The 6,981-nt window shown below is 35.8% G+C and overlaps 1 long non-coding RNA gene across 1 annotated transcript in view; it reads left to right on the top strand.

The window, feature by feature from the left end:
- The window catches only part of LOC125753337 (uncharacterized), a 28,750-nt gene continuing 21,769 nt past the window's right edge, over window positions 1-6,981 (top strand). The window contains exons 1-2 of the long non-coding RNA XR_007404920.1: window positions 1-94; window positions 3,179-3,229. This is a non-coding gene — a long non-coding RNA (uncharacterized LOC125753337). The remainder of the gene's footprint in view (window positions 95-3,178; window positions 3,230-6,981) is intronic.

The raw sequence follows: 6,981 nt of genomic DNA, 5'->3' as shown, positions 1-6,981 counted from the left end.
AGATGATGAAAGGACCAGAGTTTGACTCAAATCAATAATGAAGACACCAAAACCATAAAAGTATGCAGAAGCTGAACTCAATCCTAATGAAAAAGTATGTCTAGACTTAAGCTACTTTAGGGTATAAAAAATAAATGTTTCTTATAAGTGGCAACCCTAAAATGTCTACATAGTAATGGCTCGTGGTATCAATCTACCTGGAAATGTAGAGTTGGGTAGACAGTTTGAGATGTACCTGCAAAGCAAGCACATTCTATTTTAGTTTCTGTGCATACAATCAAGGGGAAATGCTAAAAAGATAAACTTAAAAGAGCTAACGCCATTTATACCACCAAAGCCATCCTGCAGCTGGCTTTATATGCAATATAGGAATAATCTGGGGATATGGTTTTTAAATATTTACATCTCGACAAAGTGGAGTCAGGGAGAGTTTTATCCTTCTCAGATTCAGAGGAAGAGGCAGGACAAACTAGATAAACCTCTTTAGTACCATAAATTAACACAATTCAGTAGAATATGTTATCTTTGAAATACTGAAAGTATGCCACATGTAAAGACTGAATATTCAGGAAGCAACATCTGTTACTAAGGAGAGCATAATGAATTCCACAGGTATGATGTGAAGATGAAAAAGTGGTGAAGGATAAACATTACTGTCAAAATGAAAGGTTAACTAAAAATGTGGTATGGAATCCAGAACATTGCAACTGTAAATTAGTCAATACTAAATGGGATATTTGCCTAGGAAAAAAAAAATATGTATATTTTGGGCTCTGCTGGCTGTCACATACCATTACACATGGCTTGATTGAATTTAGAGTCTAGCAGAGAAAGGATAGTTACAGTGACATAATATTTTAAAAGACTGAAACTATGAAAAATACTCCGTAACAATTTTTTCAGAAAATGATTAAACATTAAAATATTAACTATTTAGAAATGCATATTAAATATTTAAAATTGTATGAAGTTTTGAGGACAGACTGTCTCTGACTTGTGAGAGTTTAACTTCCTTTTTTTTTTTTTTTCACTTTACAATGGTGCAAAAGTGATATATTTAAGAGAAACTCTAATTCGAATTTTGAATTTTGATCTCCAGGGCAAGATATAGGTGGCGTGGTATTCTCCTGTGATGCAGGGCAGCAGTACTAAAGCCTCAGCTGCCAGTTAGCCACATTATCAGGAAGGTAAACAACCAAGACAGTTAAAACCATTCTATTTGTCACTTTCAGTATAGTATCCAATAAATTACATGAGATATTAAACATTTTATTATAAAATAGTCTATGTGTTAGATGATTCTGTCCAACAGTAGGCTATGTAAGCATTCTGGGCATGTTTAAGGCAGGTGAGGCTAAGCTATGATGTTTGGTAGGTTGGTAGGTTAGGTGTATCGAATACATTTTCTACTTAACTCTATATTCAACGTAACCACAAGTTTATTGGGATGGAACCTCATCTTCAGTTGAGAAAGATATATAATTTCAAAACATATTTCAGGGGCATCTGGATGGCTCAGTTGGTTAAGCCTTTGCCTTCAGCTCAGGCCATAATTCCAGAGTCCTGGGATCAAGCCCCACGTGGGACTGCCTGCTCAGTGGGGAGTCTGCTTCTCCCTCTCCCTCTGCCTGTCGCTCCCCCTGCTTGTGCTCTTTTTCTGTAAAATAAATAAATAAGGGATCCCTGGGTGGCGCAGCGGTTTGGCGCCTGCCTTTGGCCCAGGGCGCGATCCTGGAGACCCAGGATCGAATCCCACGTCGGGCTCCCGGTGCATGGAGCCTGCTTCTCCCTCTGCCTGTGTCTCTGCCTCTCTCTCTCTCTATCTGTGTGTGACTATCATAAATAAATAAAAATTAAAAAAAATAAATAAAATAAATAAATAAATAAATAAATAAAATTAAAAATAAATAAACAAAAACATATCTCAGCATAAATTTATTCTAGATATTTATTTCCTTTTGTTTTCTGGACTAGACTATATTTCTTTTAAATATGAGATCAATTTTTATATTTTTCCCTATTGAAATTGATCTATGATCAATTTTAAAAATCTTAAAAAACTGAGAAATATATAGGAAAACAAAACTCATCATCATCCTACTATCTTAAATAATGCCTCTTAAGTTTTTTACATATCTCCTAATGATATTCTTCAGTATTCTACAAACTCTTAAAACATCAATTGTCTTGAACTGTTTTTCTTTACCAATGTTTTAGGAATCATCAGGTACTGTCCTTTAATAAGTTTTGTGCCTGAATAAAGTTCACTCCTATAAACATTCTCTTCATTTTCATTAATTACTGACCAATTTATGGGTAGATAGGTAGGTAGATAAGTAGATCCATAGATACATAGATAGATATAGAGTGTTTGTTTCTTCCAAGATAAAGATGAACATGTGTGGAAACTTATTCACCATATCCTGACTTTCCGGGTGTCTGAGAATAGCACTTTCGAGGAAGAAAAGAGCCATTGAAAGAAAAGGACAGTGTGATCCTACTTAGCAGACTGTGAAGGCTGGGAATATGACCATGAACAATAAGGATCACACTAAGCATGGTTGGGCATAGAGGAGAGAAAATGAATGAAGAGACCATGATAAACCCCTAGGACTATGACTGTGATGGAATACAGCCGTCATGTTAGGGTTTAAGGTGAGAAAATCTTGAGAGATTTGGGCAGTTTCAGAATAGTAAAGGGGATCATCAGGTTTTAAATAATGTTTTGCACTATTTCTAATGTGACACTGTTGAAAGACTAGAAGGTTGGAACTGAGCATCATGGTGTTATTAGCATTGTGTATGCACATCTTTGTATAGATATTTATATAGACATTTCTTGTATTTTTAAGAAAATGTGGATTCATAAATGTGGATTTTTAAAGACAAATGACATAAGATTATAAAGTTAAGCCATACTTTCAATGAAAATAATACCATATTTAGAAAAAAAAAACAGTGAATTAACAGGTTACTAAGATAGTTAAATGGTAGTTTATTTCACCAGTGTGTTTGTAGACATTTCTGTTATGATTGGCTGTTTCCAGATCCAATTATTAGAAAAAGAAAAAGATGATCAAAGTAATGAATTACCTGTCTTTTGATGGATTCAGCTCAGATGAAAAAGTCAGTTATCTAATTAATTGTTTTGTTGATTTTCCTACACATGAACATGCAGTTCTTATCTACTCTTCTAAGATCATCTGCAAAAGCATCAAAGACATCAAAGGTAAGGAGAGAGAGCAGTTACTGGATGAATCCTAATAATCAAGTCACAAAGAGTAGGAAGAGACTTTTTTATGTAAATGTAGATTATACCAAATGATCCTAGATTTCTAGAACCAAGAGCAAACTATTTAGCTGAGGAAAAAGAGCCCACCATTTCTCTGGACAATTTAAAAATGGTAAATACTGACAGTTTATTTGAGCCTTTTAAATAAGTGGAAGGGTGACAATGGATGAAAAAAAAATCTCTATTTTTCAGTTTCACTGATGGTCTGCTTCCAAAGTTGAAATTCACACAGCTGTTAATTTTTGCAGAGGGCACTCCTTCTACAGCTGCCCATTGCTTCAGTAGGAGCCAACAAGGGACCATGCAGAGAAATTGATGGAAAACCTGGTAGAATTATAGTCATCATAATAGTCATGGGCTGTACTGTTTGTGTGTTGATTTGAATTAAAATTGATACAGCACACTAGAGACAAAGCCTACCAATACTGCAATAAAGCTCTGCCTGTGTGATATTTTAATTACTTTAAAATGAAATATTTTGTTGAACCACACCAGCAGTTTAAATTAATACTTGTGTAGTAAGTACTGTGGTCCTCCACCCAAATCATCTGTTTAGGGTCAATAGACCCACATGTGGTCACTCAATAGGAATCATCCTCCATTGTGAGTTACCACAGCACCTGGCTGATGTGGGGATACAAAAGCCTGACACTCATGCTTCAATTGGAGCAACTCTGAAGGTTCAGATGAACTCCCAGAGGAAGGGCTGAAGCTTCCATTGCAACTGTGTTGTGGGTGTGTCTGGCCCAATCGTAGCTTCCCATGATGCCATGATGGTATTCTATGGTCCTATTCAGTTAAATACTAATTTAGGTATTGCTGTGAGAATATTTTTTTAGATATGGTTAAAGTCCACAATCAATTGAATACAAATAAGGGACAATCATAGGTAATCTGATTGGGTCTGATTCAATTAGCTGAAAGGTGTGTTCAGAGCAGTCTGAGGCTTACTGATGAAGAAATTTTGACTGTGGACAGCAGCTTCAGCCTATACTGAGAGGTCCAGCCTGCTCTTCCTGATGGACTGTTCTATGGATTTTGAATTTGACTACCCAGCTGGCTCCTACAATGGCTTAAGCTGATTTCTTGCAGTAAATCTAATATATACCTCCTACTTGGTCTGTTTCGCTGGTTAAATCCTGACAGATACACTCCTGAACTTTCAAGCATCTCTCTAGAGCATTTCTGATACACCATTTGCACACAGATCCAGGGATCACAGTCTAAGACAGCATGCTTTCATCCTTCAATTTTCTTCAATAAATCTGTCCAATTCAATGAATTTTTGCTTGAACCAGCAAGTGCTATCAATAAGTTCTATTGAGCAAGTTGATTTTAGGACTACCCTTGAGTAAAATTTTAGTTAGCTAAGTTTGTGTTAGGCATATTTTTAATGCAACTTTCACCCTTTCAGTGTTTCTTAACCAAGTATTTGTTTCATTTTATCCCTTTCAAAATTAATGCCCCAAATTCTTTTTCATCTTAACTCTATCCATCATTTGTGACAGATACTTTCCTCACAAGTTACAGTACTTTTGTGTGATCTGCTTCAATGAAATTCTCAATGCTCCTTAAAAGTACTTCTATAACCCAAGCTACCTGCCTTTTATAATTCTTCACAGAGGCTAATTCAAAATGTTTCAATTATCCTCAACTTCCCATTTCCCTCACTTGAGAAGAGGGCCTCTTTCTCTACTACTTCTTAAACAGAAATAGAAATCATCAAACTGAGACTCTCTCATACAAGCAGCTCATACATACAGTTCTAGAAATCCTGTAATCTTTTCCCCTCCTGTCATGGTGAAAACATCAAAGAACATTCCTCTCTTATTGCCTAAGTGATTCCTTTCCTTGTGCTCTGGCTCCTGTTTCTTGTTTGCTTGAGGGCCTTGATCCATCTGTTTTTCTCTCGTGTTGTAATATAAATCCCCATAGCTTAAAAATCAACAACTCTCTTCATGTCACAGTCATTTCTATGATACCACCTCAAATTTTATAGGAGAGTTGTCTATGTTAGCTGCTCAGCTGTTACTTAATACATTCTAGAAGAGTCCCTGGCCACTAAACTGAATGGTTTGAGATCGCTAGTGACCTTAGTGTCAAATAAAATAAGCAATTTTTACTTCTTAGTTGCAATGTTTGATACTCTTAAGCACACTTTTCATGAAACAATTTATTCTATAGGCTTTTTTTTCATATTTATGATTTGTCTTCTAAAGTATTTACTATGCAGAATTTCCCTCTCACTCACTCATTCAAGAAGTTCTTTTCAGTGTTTTATTTTGGGTTCTATTCTTGCCTTATCCTATATACTTTTCCTGGATGATCTCAATAGTATTATTTCAAGTACCACATATTTACTGTTAAAAAAAAAAAAAGGCTCCATCCAAGATCTCTCTCTAAATGTGACATTAACATAAACCACTTCCTCTAGATGTATTCATAATGTATATAGCCCCTATTACCCAGGAAATATGTTTTTCATGTTGTGTCTCTTATCTCAGTATATGCAAATCCTATCCATTCATTTATCCTATCCATCAACAACATTTTTGTTGGCCATATCTGTAATGGGCGCTGCTGGTTAGTAAAAGTAAAGTATACTGTTAAACACACTATGATATTTATAGGACAAGGCCCTACAAGGAAGAATTATGATCAATAATTCAATGGTCAAAATTATTAATAGTGCCAAAGTTAAATTCTGCTTTAGAATCATTCCATCACATAAAACTTGGCATTATACCAAATGTAGAGCTTCTCTGAAATATTTCTAGACTTCCCAGGCCCCCCTAGGGTAAGTGGGGAACCAGCCCTAATATTCTCAGATTAACCAAACTTCTATCAGCTTGTGTTTTCTCTCTCTCTCCACAAAAGAATTCTGTGAAACCCTGAGTTCTTTCCCTCATTTTGCATTCTTTCTCAACAAAGCTAGGCCTTTAGGAGTGTTGTCTAGCTATCAATTTTAAAAATTGAGTTTGATCCTTAAAGTGAAACAAGTATTTCTTTGATACAGAAATTCCCCTTCTGATACATATCTACCCCAAAGCTGCTGATTGCCTTTGTCCCCATTATATGCACCAAATGCTCACAAGACTAAGTGCTTTGATGCCAGGAGCTTTGCATTATTCCCCTCCATAGCTTTAGCTTTTTACCTGTTACAGTGGAGGCACTCAATACTTGCAGACAAATGAAGGATGGATGGATGCTAAACAGTGGCATCATCTCCTATCTCAACTCTTTCCTGTTGATTCCTATTGTTTTCTGTTTGTGGTTACCATCTGTTTAGCTAATGTGGAACTAGATATCCTTTATCAGTGTTGGTGACGCTGGTTCCCTGACTCTTCCAAGTACTCTAGATCCTTAGGCAAGCCCCCTTTCTTCAAAGTACTTGGATCTTAACATACTAAAAAATACATATGAAATGTTATTTTAAATGCCCATAGAAGAATACTAGGAGTCAACGTGCTTTCCCTGTCTCTCATTCCTCTTTTCTTCCTTCTTCCTTTTTATGCCCTCTTTCTCAGGCCACAGATATCTTTCCTTTCTCTCATCTTTGTACTTCATATACTTTATATACATATATATGGATATGTACCTTTATTTAAGTATATCTTATATACTTATCACTCATTCCTTTTTATGCCCTCTTTCTCAGGCCACAGATATCTTTCCTTTCTCTCATCTTT

This window comes from Canis lupus, chromosome 22 (genome assembly GCF_003254725.2).
Source record: "Canis lupus dingo isolate Sandy chromosome 22, ASM325472v2, whole genome shotgun sequence".
Lineage (NCBI taxonomy): Eukaryota > Metazoa > Chordata > Mammalia > Carnivora > Canidae > Canis > Canis lupus.
This window is presented reverse-complemented; position numbering and strand designations above follow the sequence as displayed.